The sequence below is a fragment of the Acinonyx jubatus genome, chromosome D4 (assembly GCF_027475565.1).
Source record: "Acinonyx jubatus isolate Ajub_Pintada_27869175 chromosome D4, VMU_Ajub_asm_v1.0, whole genome shotgun sequence".
NCBI lineage: Eukaryota > Metazoa > Chordata > Mammalia > Carnivora > Felidae > Acinonyx > Acinonyx jubatus.
Window position 1 is genome coordinate 32,792,694 of NC_069391.1, and position 18,444 is coordinate 32,811,137.

Consider the following 18,444-nt stretch of genomic DNA (forward strand, 5'->3'; position numbering starts at 1 on the left):
GACAACCAAATACAAAACTGAAATTAGGGGTACTGTTAGTGAGGGTGATGTTCAGTTTCACATAATCACGGCTAGAACATAATAGAAGTGTCTTCTTCTCTTGCCTAAATTGCAGGGAGCAGACCAGCCTGGCATAGCAGCCATCCCATGAGTCCAGAGACCCAGACCTTTCTGGTTCTCTGCTCAGTCTGCACGGAGGGGGCTCTCCTGCTGCAGCTCCGCTATAACTGGCTGCATATCTGATGTCTCAGACCTCATGAATATTTAGTGCTCCCTTGGTTTTTCCAGCTCACATATGCTTTGTTTACTTTATCTATGATAAAGTAACATGTAAACAGCTACTTGTTTCTATTGTTTCTAAGGCAGAACATAAATTTTTAAATAATATAGCAATGCACATCACATAAAATAACTATATTACCTTAACAAAGCTAAACAAAAATAATAAACGTATGATAATGACTATGCATTTTTTAAATGATAGTATAAATTTATCCTAACAAATACTAAATTGTATTGTAAAAGGGCAAGAAATTCAACAGTGTGCTAACAGCTGAAAAGAGAGATCAATGCAGAAAAGAAAGGTCAGAAATAGTCCCGACAATATATAGAAAATAGCAGATGCTAAGACAATTGTTTACAAATCAATGAGAAAGAGATGTATTGGGGTACAATTTGCTAACTACATGGAAAAAAATAAAATTAGATGCCTACCTCACACCATTTACAAATTCCAAAGGAATTAAAGCTATAAATGTAAAAATGAAACCATGAAAATATGACAGGAAAATCTGTGTATGTCTTTAAATAATCTTAGGTTGGAAATTGACTTTTATTTTTTTTTATTTAAAAAAAATTTTTTAATGTTTATTTATTTTTGAGACAGAGAGACAGAGAGAGACAGAGAGAGACACAGCATGAACGGGGAAGAGGCAGAGAGAGAGGGAGACACAGAATCCGAAGCAGCTCCAGGCTCTGAGCTGTCAGCACAAAGCCCGACGCGGGGCTCAAACTCACGAACTGCAAGATCATGACCTGAGCCAAAGTCGGAAGCTCAACCGACTGAGCCACCCAGGAGCCCCAGAAAATGACTTTTAAATCTGCTAGCAAAGATGGAACAAAAACTGAAAATGTCAATCAACATGATTCTTAATTTTCTCTTTTTTTTAAGATTTAATTTTTAAGTAATCTCCACACCCAACATAGGGCTCGAACTCACAACCCTAAGATCAAGCATCGTATCCTCCACGAACTGAGTCAGCCAGGCGCCCTGATTCTTAATGTTAAAGGTCTGTACGATTCTCGTAAAAGGCCAAAATTGAACTGGAATAATTAAGTAAGAAGGCTCTGGAACAGGCCTAGTTAACTAGCCTAATTCTTCATCAGGTCCATGAAGAAGTGCTGGTAGGTCACACCAAATGGACACTATAGTTTTGTCCATATGCTAGTGGAAAGGTGTTACACATATATAATTTTTAATCTTTCAAAAAGTATATGGTCAACATGGGTGAAACTTGAAAACAGTATTCCAAATGAAAATCAGACCTGACACGCCACATGTCATGGGATTCTTTTTTAATGAAAAGTCCAGAATAAGCAAATCCATAGAGACAGAAAGGGACCTAAGGGGAGAGGCAGATGGGATGTGATACTCATGTATGTAGTATGTCTTTTGGGGATGATGAAAATGTTCTGGAATTAGACAGTGATAGTTGCATAACTTTGTGAATATACTAAAAACTATGAATTGTACACTTTAAAAAGGCACATTTTATGGTATGTGAATCATATCTCAATTTAAAAAAGAAAAAGAAAGGCGTATGCTACAATTCACTACCAAGCGTGGATTCAGTTCTTTTCAACTGATTCTGTTGCCTCTATAACATAGGGAGTTAAAAGAATTCCCTTAGGGTATCATTAAGACTTGGTGCCTGGGCAAGGCTCACAGAAAGGATCTCTATGGCTTGATGGCCAGGGTGGGCTAGCAGGGGACATACCTCCTTTCTTTATGATGCAGGTCCCACACAGCCATAAACCCACAACCAGGTTAGATTTAGCCATGCATCCTCCAAACAACACAAAAAAACTCTGCTTTTAGTTTACAAATTTAAGTAAGTATGTCTGGACTTCCAGTGGGTGGATTTGGCCATCTGTGGTTTCAGAGCATTTCTGAGCTTTTGGTTCCAAGACCATGGCCTTGAACTCACGAGGATTGGGATCCTCTCCCAGAACTCCTGTCCACACCACTTTCCCGCAACTCTGTTGTCAGTGGGCCTTTTGTCCATCTGATACCGTGTGAGTTACAGACAGGGCTTATCAGAGCCGGAAGGCAACTCAGAAGTTAATCACTCTGACTACCCTAATTCCCGCCTCCTACAATCACATTTAATGGATGAGGTCCAGAAAGGAGAAGGAGCCATCCATAGATTATCCCACAAATAAGTGAGGAAACTAGAATTAAGTTAAATTTCTGTGTCCCAGTTCCCAAAGCATATGTGGTTGTATATCCAATTACTTCTGTTGCAACATCAGCCTTAGTAACTCCAGTTGCAATTAAATGGTCTCCCACACAGTGAAAAGCAAATGGAAAGGCACCGTCCCAGCATCAAGACAAGGGTATTACCTCTTTCAGAATGCTCCAGAAAACATAGCAATTTGAAAGCCATGCTCAGGCAGACACTGTGAGAACATACACCTTCTCCAAGTTTCCTAGTGACTCCATAAACGTATCCTTGTTCATAGCTGCAGATGGAATTCATAGGAGGGACCCAAGTATCTGCAGAGCAAATCTGACAGTCTCATAAAATCCAGCAGTAGAAAGGAAGCATTTTTCCTCTTCATCTCCTCTGTCAATGCAGCAGTTTCTCCTATGATCCAGATACCCATTCATTCATTCATTCATTCAACCAACAAACACTTTCTGAACATCTACAGTGTGCCTGGCCCTGTGCTGGACAGTGAAACATGGAAATGGATCAAGATAAACCTGCCTTTAAGGAGCTCCCAATCTATTGGGAGATGCTCCTATATGGCCAGCACCGGCAGAAGGGAAAGGTAAGAGTCAGAAAGTTTATGCAAAAGACCATGGAGACACAGGTGAGGTCCTGATTCTGGCTTGTGGGTCAGGAAGGCTTCACAATGTTGATGGCATTTAAGCTGCGTCTTCAAAGTCTTCAAATGGCAGAGGGGGTAAAACTCTTATGACAGAGAACAGATGAGCAAAGGCACAAAGCATGAGGAACATGGTGTGTTCAGGAAAGGGGAGGAGACCAGGGTTTCTGGAATGTGGTACCTTGAGCTGTGTTATGTTGACCTGTCCTCAGTGAGTGTCCATCACTAAAATATGAGTTTCCTGGCGTCAGCTAGGGACTGTGCATTAGCCCGTTCTGAATCTCCATCACCTAGCACGGTGCTTAGCACCTAGTCAGCACTCAGCAACCTTTTTCCAAGTAAATGGATAAGAGAAGAGTTAACATGTATTAGGCACTAACTACATGGCAGATGTTGTAATGAGTGCTTTAGATACATGAAATAAACCTGATGGATATGGTAGTATTATTATTCCTATTGTTAATATCCCCCTTTAACAGAAGAGATGACTAAGACACAGAAGCTTCACACAGCTGGAAAGAGGCCTATTTGATCTTCAGACCCAGGTCACTTTCTGCCAGATGATGAATGTCTTCTGCTGTTTTGGGTCTGTCTCTCCGCTACTCTAGGGGACAAGGCTGTGTCTAGTTCCTGCACTTTGCTCTCTGAAATGCTGCTCTGTCACTGTAGTGGGGATGAATGGTAGGAGAGGGAGGCAGGAGCCAGGTTGTAAAGAGCCTTGCCTGCTAGGCAGAGGGTCCTGGACTAGACTTTAGAGATGGTGGAAGGTTCAACACAAGCAAACAAACATGCTTGGTTCTTTCAGTACTTATCATGAGCCTTGCCATGGACTCTGAAGTCAGCACAGATTTCCTGGGAAGAAGAAAATAGAACCCCAAACTCCTTTGCTCTGTGTCAAAGTGGCACAATCAGATATCCAAGAAGTGGTGAGTAGGGCAAAAGCCATCATGGGTTAAGGCTTTCTCCATGTGATAGTCTCAAACATCTGGCTCCTTCCTATGCTCTAAATTTGGAACAACTACATATTCACTTCCTCCTAATCAAGATAAGCCCAAGACCGAGAATCCAGACAATTGTGCTAGGTCATTTAATTGCCTTCCTCTTGGAAACCTTGAGCTAGCCATAGGGAAATTCTCTGGCCAAGGCAAAGAATAAAGGTCAACACTACGTCGCATCCTGATGCCTTTTACAGACCCCAGGAGCCACAGGAGAAATCAATTCCAGTCAAACGAGTTGTGAATTTTTTTTGTGTGTGTGTTTTTTTTTTAGTGGAGTCAATATTTTAAGGTTCTCCAAGTCATGGAAAAATATACACTAAGAACATGAAAACAACACTCACTGTCTCCAACAGCATAAAATTTACTTCTCATTGTTGTCTAAATAAAACCAGGCTAATTCCATCAGGAGGCTGTGTTCCTTAACCCACCATAAAATGATGTGTTATGAAATATTAATGGAAAAAATAGTATTACAAATGATTACTACTTTTCCTGGCTGCCCACAATTTTGTTATTAACCATGCTTTCTTTTTTAAAGCTTTTTTTTTCTGACTATGAAAGTAATAGGTACTCATTGTTGAAATTTTGGAAAAGAAAAACGAAATAACAATCGCTGCAACCCACTACTAAGTTATTTTTTAAACAAAAATTGAGGTCATAAAATCTGAAGTGTTTTTCATTTCTCATTTGTAAGTAGCATAATCCCATACACCGAGTATTCTTCAAATACGTCATTTTTATCAGATATATGGAATTGCTCAGTGTGGAAGTGCCATAATTAATTGAGCCAGTTACCAGCCTGTGGACACCCGGGTTGTTCCCAGCCTTTTGATTTTATAAATCAATGTGTAAAATGTTCTCATGCAAATGTCTTTGTCTTTCTAAGAGTTTCTTTAGGAAGTAGAATGACTAAACCAAGGGGTATGAAAAACCTAAGATTCTTGATAGATATTGCCAAATGGCCTTCCATTGTGTTCAACAAATATTCGTTGCGTGCCTAAATGCCAAGCGTGCTGCTGGGCACTGGGGATACCACAGTGAATGGGAGACAAACTACCTGCCCTCTGGAGCTATATTCTAGTGATGGTACCGACGTAGCTTCCCACCAGCCATTTATGAGCATGCCTGGCTCATTCCCTCACCAGCATGATGATCTGTTTATGAGTAAACCTTGAGTAACCCGACAGCCTAAGAGAGTTCTTTCAATTACTGGTTGAATTTGCTAGTTTTTGATTAACATACTTTCCCATATAGGTAGCAACCATCTCCATTTGTACATGTAAATTGCATGCTCACGTCCATTTTTGTATGATGTTTGTCTCCTCTCACTGGGAAAAGTTTTTCATATATTCTAGATGCCAACTTGCTGCTGCCATCTTGTACACTTTTCATCTGCACTCTGGATATTTGTGGTGCTAACTTTCATTCATTTGGCAAATCCTGAGCACCTACCAGTATGGGGGGGGGGTGGAGAGGTGGACAGAAACAGACATGGTCCCCTTGGGGGAGACAAACCTGCTTCATGAGAGAATGAGACAAAGGACTAGAGACGACATGCCCTTGCATGTCCCTGTTATGACTGAGGACATGAGTCTCAGGGACAACTCCTGAGAAGCAGAAGCTGAGACAGGGAAGCATCCAGGGAGTGCTCTTCCTGGGCGTGAGGGGGCACCTACAGGGAGTGAGGGAGGCAGAAAGGGAAGGGAAAGGACTGGCAAGAGAATGTGCTCTCCTGTGAAGTCTCTCTCTGTCCTGGTCCTTGCTGACGTGCTGGCTCGGAAGCATAACCTTCACAGCAGAGATTCCTTCCTTGAAGTGGGGGTGGGTGGCCTTTTGTGAACCCTGCCACCAAGTCACACACTGGTTATGAGATGCTTCTGGAGGGTGGGGAATGTGGCCTCCCAGGTAGGTAGCTCCCCAGAAGAGGCAGCTGTGAGTGCCAGCAGTCAATGCTGCCGCAAGGTGGGGTGGGTGCAGGAGCCTGGCAAAGGGCATGTGGGTGCGGCCCTGTGGTGTGTCCCACACATGTCAGAGAAGCTGAAAGGCCAGTGTGGCATGAGGGGCGAGGGTGGGGGGCACCACGATCAGCCTTGCAGTTAGCAGAGATCAGTTTGGTTTCAGTGTGGAGAAAGGACAGGGGAAGAGGGCAGAGAAGAACTGCTCGGTCTGGTGAGTTTGGGGACTGCAAAACACACAATGCCCCACCTTGGGTCCCTCGGGACCATGATAAGCATGTCAAAGCCTCTGAGACATCCTACAACACGGAAACCCGAGTAACTTTGCTCAGACCCACAATTCTCAAGAAATCACAGAGAAATCGATGAACAGAAGGGATACAGCATGACAATACAAAGGGTGAACTCCAATAGAGAGACAGAGGCCTGGACTAGCGTAGTCCAGCACTTCTCTGCAGAGAAGGGGGTGTGTTGAAAGCATATTTAGGAATTAAAGACCACAGGACTTAAATTGAAGATTGGCTATGGAACAAGAGGGAGGGAAATGTCAAGAGCGACTCGTACGTTTCTAATTTGAACATCTGGATGGTGACACATCACTCTTGGAGAAGGACAGGGTCTGTGACTGAGTAACGCGGGAGAGGACTGTGCATTTGAAAATAGATGTTACGCTCAACATTTTAACTTAGTAAATGCCAGCAAAACGAGGGGCATGGGCAGACCCCCTGATGAAAAGACTTGGGTTCTCAATCCAGCTCCACCAACACGCAAGTCTATAACCCTGAGAAGATCCCTTCACCCCACTGAGCCTCAGTTTCCCCACCTGAAACATGGAGATGATAAATCCTATTCTAACTACCTCATACGACTACCATTTGATCAAATAAAATAATAGAAATAAAAATACGTCCTAAATAGTAGAATGCAACCTAAACACAAGAGTGGTGTTAAGATTACGGCTAGCACTGTCTTTACAGGTCACTTCAGCTGTAACACCCCAAGGACTCAAGTCAGAACAAGACACGATGTCAACAGACCCAGAGACATAAATCTAGGAGGTGGCTACGTTATAAAGCTAATTACACAGATTTACGTGGAATCATCCCAATATGTTTTCAGGCAAGGAATTTTTTTTTGTCCGTTATTAATGTCTCTCTCTCTCCTCACTCTCACTCAACCAGGGGCACCCCCACCCCACCAAAACCTGCTCTCAAGGTACCACCCACTGAGTGGCATTAAAGAGATAGCGCCAGGAAAACCTGACACGCGATCTTCCCAAGGATGCTTACCCAGCTCGCCCGCAGCACAGAAGCAAATCCTCCGACCGAGGCTGGAATCTGAACGGTGGGATTGGGGTCCAGGCAGCATACTCACAGAGGTACTGAGAGCGCAGTAAGCAGGTCACAAAGGACAAATGCTGGAGGAGTCCTCTGACCCGGCACACCTAGAGCAGTCAGGTTCATACAGACAGAAAGTAGAAGATTGACTGTCAGGGGTGAGGCGGGGATTGGAGGAGAGGTGGGGGGAGAGGCGGGGACTGGAGAAGGGATGGGGGGTGGGGGGGTACGGAGAGTGGGGGAGAATGGAATAATGGAGAGTCAGTGTTTAATGGGTACAGAATTTCAGCTGTGCAAGGTGGAAAGCGGTCTGGAGATGGATCATGGTGATGGTTGCCCAATAATGTGGATGTACTTAATACTTGGAGCTGTGCACTTAGAAACGGTTAGGATGGGGAATTTTGCGTCCTATTTTACCATAATAATAATAATAACGAGTAGAGGAGGTTCAAAGTCACATCCTTATACATTTGTCAAACCCATAGAATGTACAACAGTAAGAGAGAAGTCTCATGTAAACTACTGACTTTGGTGATGAGGTGCCCATGCAGGTGTCTCGGTTGTAACAAAGGTAGCACTCTGGCGCCAGACGGTGGGGGAGGCCGTGCAGGGGCAGGAGGTTTATGGGAACTCTCTATCTTCTGCTCAATTTTGCTGTGAATCTAAAACTGCTCTAAACAATAAAAGCATTTTTAATAATAATAATAATAATAATAAAGTGGTACCTAGATGGTTTGTAGCGCTTACCCTGTACTCAAGCAATCATTCCAGAAAGGGACTCCACACGCACGCACGCACACGCACGTCATGACCACGCACGCATGCACGACCTTCCCACGTACGCACGCGCGTTACGCCCACGCACGCGCGTCACGCCCATGCACAGACGCGCGTCGCACACGCGACACGCCTGTTATGCGCGTGCGCGCACGTCATGCGCGTGCACGCACGTCATGCCCACGCTTGCACGTCACGCCCACGCGCGCGCGCGCGCGCGCACACACACACACACACACACACACACACACACACACACACATACACGTCATGCATATGCGCACAGCCCTGCCTACCCTTTGCTCTCAGCTAGGCAAGTAGAACTGGTCCTAGCCGTTTGGGCTCGTTTGGGGTTCGCTCTGGAGCTTTTAATATCCAAAGGAATCTTTGTTCTCGCCATGGAGCCATTGCTCATCTCATTTAGCTCTTATGTAAGACATGCTTTGGATCTGATATGTGGGGGAAAAAAAACATTACCCATTTTACTCGTTTTGAATAAGCTAAATATAACCATCCTCCCCATTTCCTGGAGCCAATAAAGACTGCTTGGAATGAATAGAGGAAAGAAAGACACGGAATGTGAAAAAGAGCCGAGTCTGGGCATACAGAAACCTGGGTTCAAAGCCTGGCTCTGCCCCTCGTCTGTTGTGCGACCCAGAAAAGTCAATCGGGCACCTCATCCACCAAATGAGAAGGTTGTGCCAGAACCTCTGGCCTTTGAGATGCCTGCGGCTCTGACATCCTGCTTTTCTGTGAAAAGTAAGACGGGGAGTTGAAGCATCTTATTTTGCTAGCCATCCAGGAGATGAGTCATTTTTATTATTCAGAAACTTTTCCAAATTAATTTTGACGTGGTCCTGTGTGGTAAGAAATAGCTAATGTCTTCTCTCCTCCCGTTCCTGTTCTAGTGTCTAGAAATAGTCATTCAGACTCACGGTCTCCCCTTTTCAACTCCTGCCACCCTCCCTGCCGTGCAGTTTCTGACTCCCCTATCCTTTGTAACTGATCCTGTCAAGGTCACCGTCACCTCCTGTGGTCGAATCAACAGGCATGTCCCAGTCCTTTTCCTACCTTGACTTCTTCTCAGGAACATTTTGCCATAGGTGACCATCTCTCTTTTTTGAGATACTCTCTTCCCTAGGGCTGAGAGGGAAAATGACTTTGCCCTCGCAGAGCCCTGAGTGCCAACGCCAGGATTTGTACCCATGATGTTAGTGCCAAAGCCTGGGCCTCAATGCTGCAGGTACCATGTCAGCATTTTCGGTGATTTGCCTTCCCGCTGGGATCATTTTGCCACCACATTCTAGATTCTCCAGGTGATTCAGTCCTTCACTCATTCATCAATGACTTGTCAACAGCCAACTCTTTACCAGGCACCAGATGATGAGATGGGGGTATAGCCAGACCAGCATGACCCCCGCTCTCCCAGCATTTATAATTCAGTAGAAGAGTCAGGCATTAAACAGGTAAGTACAAGATACATGTATACATACAAACATGATGAGTTCTCGGAATGAAAGTACCAGATGCTGTGAGAGATGAGAACAAGGGGGACAGACAGGATGTGGGCAAATGCCACTTGGAGAGAGTGACAATGACAGGAGAAGGAGCTGGCAGAAAGGATAGAGAGGGTGGGAGCTCACTGGGCAGAGGAGACAGCACACCCCTATTGGGGCCTGGTGGGGGTGGCATCTTAGAAGGGGTACCTGGGGGACTAGGCCTTGTCATTACCAACAGCCTCCTGTTTTTACTTAGATGGAGGTTTTGGAGTGGCTTGGGGAAGCCGATGAAGACTCTGGAGGAACTAAGCCCTTCCCATGCCTCCCCCTCCCCCCCTTGAACACCACCCCTGGGGCCAGGTCCAGAGGAGGCCACGGCTGGACCATTTCAGGGCCTACAAGGGGCCAGAGTGAGTGAGAGAGCAGAGCAATGGGCAGAGGGGGTCAGGCAGGGTCAGCTCCCACAAGGCCTTGGGGAACACCCTGAGGAGGCCTCCAGCTCATGCTGCAGGAAAAACACTCTGATGATCTGTGGAGACTTGGCAGGGTGGGCGGGGAGTCAGGGGGGGCAGAAGGGTAGCTTATGCTGACCCTGCTTATTTCCAGCAGGCGTAGAATCAGAAATATTTTGCCATAGCCGAGGTAATAAAACTGTTTCTCTCAGCTTCCTTGTGGAGGGCAAGCACTCGTATCATTACGAAGCCCTCGGAGGTGACCTGGTCCCCCTCCTCCGCACACAGATGTGGAACCCGAGGCTGGCGAGCTGTAGGGACTCCCTGGCAGGCTCATGCGACCAGTAAGCAGCACAGGTAGAACTGAAACTTTGTCTGCCTGGCTCCAAAGCCCCTCACCTTGTCCGTGAGGCACCTTGGGATGCCACCTGGACCAGCCCACTCTGTCTTGCAGGTGAGGAAAGGGAGACTCAAGGGCTGGGACCTGATCCCCAGAGGCCTGGCCCTGCTGCTTCCCCTGCTCCAAGCTGCCTCCTTTTGGGGTGGCAGAAGAGAACGTGTCCCTAAAGAAAGGCCATAATCACGTGGCTGTGAACAAAGCAGTGTCCCTAACGGTGTCCCTGTGGTAGGGAGCAGTGCAGGGCCCCAGGGGAGGAGGAGAGCTGCCGCCCCGAGCAGCTGGTGTGGGAGCTGGAGTGGCTGCCTGCCACCCCCTCTCCCAGGAACATAAAACTCAGGAACGCGCGTTGGGCAGGAGCCCGTGGGAACAGTCCTGCGCTCCCCTCTCCAGGGGCCGCCGCAGCCACTGATTATGCTCCTAGCAAAATTCTGGCCCAACGACTCTGTCGTACAGAGAGCTGGCGCCGGGCGGGCTGCCACGAGGGGCTCACGGCAAGTCCACCGGGTCCAGGGCCTGTACCTCTAACCCAACAGAGACCACGTCTCCCAGGGTCCACACTCTGACCCTGGAAATCTGGAGCTAGTTAGGGGAGTTTGGACAGATGTTGCTCTTTCCAATTTCCTGTGGAAATTCAGCAAAACCAGGAGGCATCTCACTCAGGGGAGGAGATGAGATATGGGAGGAAAACTGAAGAAATAAACACATGAGGCATTTGTTTGCAAAGCAGTTGTCCCTTTATGGCTTGGGGCTGGTCAGAAGGACGGTCTCCTCCAGCAGAGGCACTTGACAGCGAAGCAGGACCCTGGCCAGCCAGGGTGTCCACAGCGGTGAACCCGGCCTACACACGCTTGGTGCTTGCACACTCCTGAGCCCTTGCACAGGCTGTTCCTGTGTTCGCAATGCCCTTCCTTACCTTCTCTTTCTAGAGAACCTCCCAACCCTCATGGGCCAACCGGGGCTCCCTGCCTCCCACCTTTCCAGGCCACAGTGGTGGCTGCTCCTCTGGGTTCACCCTTCACCCTGGGAACAGTTTCACAGGGATCTTGTTACCGTGGGCTTGGAAGGCAGTTTGTTGTTACATCTGTCTCCCCTGCGAGCCTTCAAGCCTTTGGCAGGTGCTCTACCTAATCAGCCTGTACAGAAGACCCCTGTAAATCTTGGGGGACAGATGGGGTGGGGAGAGAGAAATGGAAGGAGGGAAGGAAAGACGTAGGAAGAAGAAAGGAGGAAATATGGATTTCTTCAGGATATTTGCAAACCCCTAATGCTTCCTGATTGACTTGAGCCAACACCTGCCTCTTGGAATTAACATGCCTCCAGAAAATTCCACCATTAGGCTAGAATAAGACTGACATGAGCACCACAAATAATAGTGGTGTAAAGGAGATAAGAGATCATTTCTCACTCACATGAAAGTCATACTGAGTATGGAGAGGCTGCTCTTCGAAGTCATCACAGGCCCAAGCTCCTCAGTTCCATTGCTCTGCCATTCCAGGGATGTTGTACGCATACTGGTGGTCCAAGATGGCGCACCACCACATCCCCAGTCACGGGAGGGGCAAAGGGCAAGGGAAAGTACACTCCTCCCTTGCAAGGTGTGACTGGATTTTGGGTGCATCAGTCCCCTCACCGCCTAGGGCCATGCCTAGTGCAAGGCAGGCTGGGATTTGTGGTCTAGTGCTGAGCATCTGTATGCCAGGGTGAAAGTTCCATTTTAGTGTAAGAGAGAGGAAATGGATTTTGGAAACAACCAGAAATCTTTCCAAAATAACAATTGACAAAGGTTTTATTATTTATTTATTTATTTATTCATTTATTTATTTTTTAAGTTTATTCATTTTTGAGAGAGAGAGAGAGAGCGTGAGCAGGGGCGGGGCAGAGAGAGAGAGGGAGACACAAAATCCAAAGCAGGCTTCAGGCTCTGAGCTGTCAGCACAGACCCCAACTCAGGGCTCGAAGTCACAAACCACGAGATCATGACCTGAGCCGAAGTCAGATGCTTAACCGACTGAGCCACCCCAGAGCGCCCCCCCCTTTTTAAAAACATATTTCAAAGCCATGGTATTTTCATGATATATTTGTCCATCTCAACAAACCTGTGAAGAAATTGAGGCTCAGGGGTGGAAACACCTTTGGGTGAAGGCACTATGAGTAGTGAAGGAATGGAACAAAAACCTGAATATGTGGTCTAAGTTGGTATTTCAGTTTAAAACCTCTCAAATACTAAAAAGAGGAGAAAGAAGCTATAACTGGGCAGCTCTTTATAGGGAGAAGATCTGGGGATCTGAGGTGAACCCCAGCTCTGTGTATCTGATATTATATGTCTGTCCCCACAGCTACCTTAATTGAGGCTAATGTCCAGAACAACTAGATGAGTGGTCATCCTCCCCCAAGCTGGTCAAACTGTACCTGGAATGCTGTGTTCTGGAAGCCAGCCCTTAACAGGAACACCAAGAAACAGAAAGACGTCTGGAGGCGAGATAGGCTGGGGTCTGGACACCCTGTCCCGTGAAGAAAGAATCACAGCTAAACACCATGGAGAAGGGCAAAATCTGGGTTATGTAACTCCTTATCTTCCCATCTCTGTCACAGTGAGGGCTAAGTGATCTCATCTGGGTGGCTCTGAGGAGCAGGACAAGGGCCAGTGGTTATAAGTCACTGGGAGGCAGAGCCACTAGTGCAAAGACAAGGAGGTAAAGAGAGTGGAGTAATGACGCAGGTGTGGCAGGTGGGGAGGCCTTGCTGTCAGAGGGCTCTCAAGCAGGGATGGAGATGCTGCAGACAGGACTCTTCTAAGGCAGAAGTGTTTACCTGGAAGCTCCTGAGGGCACGTGCAGTCCGATGTGTGTGTGCACGTGTGTGCTTCCCTGTGTACAGGGGCCATCGCTTCCTTGAGATTCTCAGAGGCGTCCGTGACCCGAGCAGGATTCCGTGGACTGGACCACCGGGCACCTCCAGGGCCCCTGGCCACTCTAAGATCCCCTGGCCCCAAGCTAGGAGCACAAACATCCCCAGTAAGGAGGGATAAGGAAGAATTCAGTGGCCTCAGGAAAGGGGGGGCTGTCTGGGACTGAAGATGGCACTACGAGTATGCCCCTGGGAAATGCCACGAAGTCTGACTATACAAGCCTCACTTGGCAAGCTTGGAGCAGACGTTCCTCCCCCTCCTAAGGATGGAGTGGCCCAGCACCCCACTGCAAAGAATCCAGTGATCCTACATTTGTCACACACTAGGTGGGGAGACTGACACAAGGACCAGCCACATCAGTTGTGGGGCTCAGTGCCAAATGAAAATTGCAGCTCCCTCTTTCAAAAAGTATTAAGAACTTCATGATGGTAACAGTAGAGCATTAAACCAAGTGGGGGGCCCTTCAGTTGGGGGGGTGGGTAGTGAACAAGTCAAACGCCCAAGAAGCTGGCCTGATCAGATCAGAGACAGTCCAACAAGGAGTTAGAAGCTCAACTCAGTCTAAAGCTCAGGCCTCCCGAGCCCCACCCCATCCCTAGTCCTCTTTTCATCACATCCCACCCCCTCACCCTCTGAGCTTGGCTGCCTCTGGAGATCTAGCTACAGCCAGGCCGTGTGGTACCAGAGGAGGGAAGAGTAGTGAGGGCCTCGTGGGCTCCTCATACCCCGAAGTCTCTGGTTCTATCATGTTGGGCAAGAGAGGCCTGACCTTTCCTGGGCTTGAAAGTTCCTCCGGGTCTGTGGGTTCAGCCCACCTGAGCAGTCCCATGCCACGCTGAGCTGATGGTGCAGGGGTGGGAGACAGTGCCAAGGAGGGGGAAGGCGGCCCCAAAGACAAGCTCTGGAAACCTCACAAGTTCACACCTGCTCTGTCCGGGACCGCCGGCAGCAGTTAGGGCCAGGTCATTCTTTCCACTAACCAACAGAGCTTGGGGAGTGGTTGAACACTGTCGTGGTCATATTTGCTTTTAGAAAGACTTTGCTGCCAAGTGGGGAGAAGGAGAAATTGAGATAGCAGGTCTGCAAAGAGGCCACTTAATGGTCTATTCCATGGATCAGGGAAGAGAGGCTATGGGGTTTGAACTGAGACAATAGAAATGGGAAGGAGGGAGAAGACTGGCTTGGGAGACGGTGGGTAGGACTGAGAGCCTTTCAGTACCCCTTGGATGTGGGGAGTGAGTCTGGAGGTGACCCCAGCTTTCTGGCTTACGTGGCTGAATAAATGGTACTGCTGTTCAGTGAGAGAGGTGTAGCAGGACACTTGGTTCCAACTGGCTGACCTTGGTTACAATCAAACTGACCTTTACCAAAAGGAAAAAGGGAGCACACTGGCTAATAAGACTGAACAGTGTGAGAGTAGAGTTCACTCACTCACTTCATTCACAGCAAGATCCAGGACCTCAAACCACATCATCAGTATATTCTCTCTCCTTCTCTTGGCTCAGGTACTCTGTGCTGACTGTCCTTGATGACTCCTCTTGCATTGTCACAGGATGGCCAGCAGCCTCATGGTCACAAGATGGCTGCCAACACCTCTCTGAGCTATATCCTTCTAGGTTTAAATCAAATAGAAGTAAACAAGAGCTTGTGTCTGAGCATCTCCACGAAAGTTCTGAGATTCACTCTGGTCAGACCGGTTTAGATCACACGCTGACCCTTGAGCCGGTGGTTGTGCTCACTGACTTGGACCTCACGTGTGAGCTCTCCTGGAACCATGTGGACCACAGAGACTAAGAGGGGAAGGGGCAGATCCCAAAGAAACACAGTGGCTCTTGCCAGAGTGAAGGGAAACGTGCCAAGGAGACAAACCACATCTTCCAGCTTTGTGGACAGCACGGAAAGAGCAGGCTGGGGGAAGAAAAGACCCGAGTGTGGGCTGGAATGAGTTGTGCGGCAGCGTTGGCACAACCACGGGGAAGTGCTCAGCAGGCGGAAGGGTGGGGGAAGACCCAGAGTGCAGGCGGTGAGAGATAGGCTTCAGAGGGCAGGTAGCGCTGTGGACTTTGGAGCCATTCTGGACCCCCTGCCTCAGGAACAGCAAGTCCAGCCTGTCGCGAAGGTCTCTCCATCCCTTCGCGCTTCGGGATTTGGCGGCGGAGCGGCGGCTGCTGTCCTGCGCCAGCTCCGACAACACTAGGTGGCTTTGTACCCTCCTCTCCCTTGGTTGATATCAGGACGTGAATATGTTTGACGGTGACGTGAGCCACTGATGCTGCAAAGGAACAAGATGCATGCCAGGCCTCGGTGCCAGGCCATGATGTGAGACAGCCAGGGTCCTTCGGGGCTGATGAGTGTGCACAGGGGATCACAGGCTGACCCCTCACTAGGAGTCAGAGGGACAAATGACTCCAAAGGGGGGGGTGATGTTGGTGACTCCTCTTGCCTCTCTCTCTCTCTCTTTTTTAAATGTTTTTTTATTTGGGAGAGAGAGGGTGAGTGGGGGAGGGGCAGAAAGAGAGGGAGACAGAGGATCTGAAGCAGGCTCTGAGCTGTCAGCAGAGAGCCCGATGCAGGGCTCGAACTCATGAACAGTGAGATCATGACCTGAGCCAAAGTAGGAAGCTTAGCCGACTGAGTCACCCAGGCGCCTCCCCTCTTGCCTCTCTTCAGCTGGTGGGTCTTTTGCTCTTGTCCTTTCTCCTCTTCCTTGAATGAAGACAAAGGGAATACTTAGTGGGAGGTGGGGGTGGGGGGTAGTGAGACAGCCATCTTGTAACCACAGTGTGACAGGGATATGCTAAGCATGGCCGTGTGGAAAGATGGAATGAGCCTCCCCCACTAACAGTACCGTGAAGCCTCCCTATCAGCCCCAAAATGCCTAATTCTAGGCATCCTCTCACATAAGAAAAATAAAACCTTGAATTTTATTAAGCCACTGTTTTTCAGGTTTCTGACACTTGCAGCTGAATACAAGTAAGTCCTAACTGGATAGACCCAGGTAACAGTCCGCATTAAAGCCAGGCCTGTGTTTAAGGTCTTCCAGGGAGAACATGCAGGGTCACAAGAGGACCCCACGGGACCCTGGGAAATGTGGCTCAAGGATGTTGGAGAGGAAGTCTGGAGTGGATGGGGAGCTAAGAAATGTGGTGCAGTGGCCAGAGCCACAAGAGGAGACAATTCCAACAGGAGGCAGGGATGGAGCAGCCCGAATATAGTGGTGAGATGCAGGGACACGGGGAAGAAACTTTGCAAGGGATTTAGTATATGAGAGGCCCTTGACCTGTCAGGAGAGGTTCAGTGCAGGGTTGGGGACAGAAGCCAAACCACACAGCGTGATAGACTCCCAGGCTTTGGGCAGCTCACTCATGGTGGAGGGGCGCTCGTGGAAGGACGATGCAATGGGAGGAAGCGGCCCCTGGGCCAGCTGCTGTCCTGTCCTCACTGCAAAGACCATTTCCCCTCTTTCATCCAGGATGAAGTCTAAACTCTTCAGCCTGGCATCCAACCCCACCAAGATGTGGACCCAGTCAGGACCTGGCTCACCTTCCCAGCCTCCCTCCCCCACATTCCAGCAACACCGCTCCCCACCGTTCCTGGCCCCACCGCCCCCTCCTGGGGCCACCCTCCCCTCCCAATCAATGGCCTGCTCAGCCTTTCAAGATGGCACAGGTTGCACCCTTCTATGATGAAGATGAGATCATTTTCTTTTTCTGGGCTCCTCCCATCCCTCTGTGTCCACCTTGAAACATGACTGCCCGAGTCCAAGCAGGGTTTGCTCACTGGGGTAGGGACAGTGTCTGGTTGTCTGGCACATGTAGGGGCCAGTAGCCTTGGCCTTGGCAAGTCGTCCTGGGCCGGTGATGGTACGCCTTCCATGAAGCTCCTAGGGCAAGGGGAACATGTGAGCATCCTCAGGTCCACATCTGTCCCTTCCACTCCCACATCGCCGGCTTCTGAGAGCTCCAGAAGGGAGCAGAGCAATCAGCAGAGAAGCGCAAGGGCTTTCTTCCCTTCTCCTCTCTGGACACTTTCCAGAGGGCAGCTGCATCCTTTCTCTTGTTTTAGAAGGAGAAGATGCGATTGTGACCAAATTTAGAAAACAACCAAAAATTAAAATAAAACACAACCCATATTTAAAATCCATTTTGACAGCTCCACCCCGCTAAAAGGAGCATCTCTTCTGAGCAACGTGGGTGAGGGCTCAGCAGCAGAAGTGACAGCACGGCAGGCTGTGATGTCACCAGCTTGGAGGTCGCTGGGGAGAGGGGTTCTTCTCACCAGAGATGGACAGGCCTGTCCCACCAGCACAGGGGTGGGATGATGAGAGCCCAGGGGGAGGTGGGGCTGGCACGGGGCAGATGCACACAAATTCAAGGAAGCAGCTTCTTGTTCCTGCCAATAGCTGGGGAGGAAGGATGCTTCTGGAAACCACCTCGGAGACCAACCACAGTGGATGGGCCCCTCCTTAGCACAGTGCTACTTTTAGCACATTGTTCTGCTGTGTTTTGTGAGGAACAGAGGGAAACCCAGGGAACCAAACAGTGTCGCTCACCTCATACAATAAACATAGCAACCAGGTACTGGGTGAGTGCTACATGCCAGGAGCTGAGCTAGGTGGTTGGTTGTTTTGATTTTGATGTTGATGTTGTTGTTGTCATTTTTAATATCGTTGCCAGGAATTCTACATGAGTTACGTTGCCTCCGAGTGATTGTTATAAGGGGGAAAAAGGTCTTCGTGAGACAGAATGAAGGAGATGAATTTATCAGGAACAACCGTAAAGGCTTCTTTTGCAGGTATGGCATTCAACAGGCAGTTTTAGTAAGTTGTCAGGAAAGCTACTGTGTCTTCTGGATATATTAATAAAGACAAAGAGGCCAGATGAAGGGAGGTGATATCTCGATGAACTCCATCCCCATCAGTCCCAATGAGACCTGTAATCTCTGAGTCTCAGTTTCTTCCCCTATAAATTAGACCTAGAAAACATCTCCTTCGAAGGGTTGTTGTGA

At 48.4% G+C, this 18,444-nt stretch overlaps 2 long non-coding RNA genes across 2 annotated transcripts in view; one reads left to right on the forward strand and one right to left on the reverse strand.

Annotated features, from left to right (window-relative positions):
• The window catches only part of LOC128312161 (uncharacterized), a 48,934-nt gene extending 40,636 nt beyond the window's left edge, over positions 1-8,298 (reverse strand). The window contains exons 1-2 of the long non-coding RNA XR_008291078.1: positions 8,149-8,298; positions 7,354-7,508 (exon numbers count right to left, since the gene is read on the reverse strand). This is a non-coding gene — a long non-coding RNA (uncharacterized LOC128312161). The remainder of the gene's footprint in view (positions 1-7,353; positions 7,509-8,148) is intronic.
• A 136-nt stretch (positions 8,299-8,434) lies between these two features.
• LOC128312162 (uncharacterized) lies at positions 8,435-13,208 on the forward strand. The gene is made up of 3 exons (XR_008291099.1): positions 8,435-10,087; positions 10,342-10,473; positions 12,866-13,208. It is a non-coding gene; the product is annotated as an uncharacterized LOC128312162 (long non-coding RNA).
• The last annotated feature ends 5,236 nt before the right edge of the window (positions 13,209-18,444 follow it).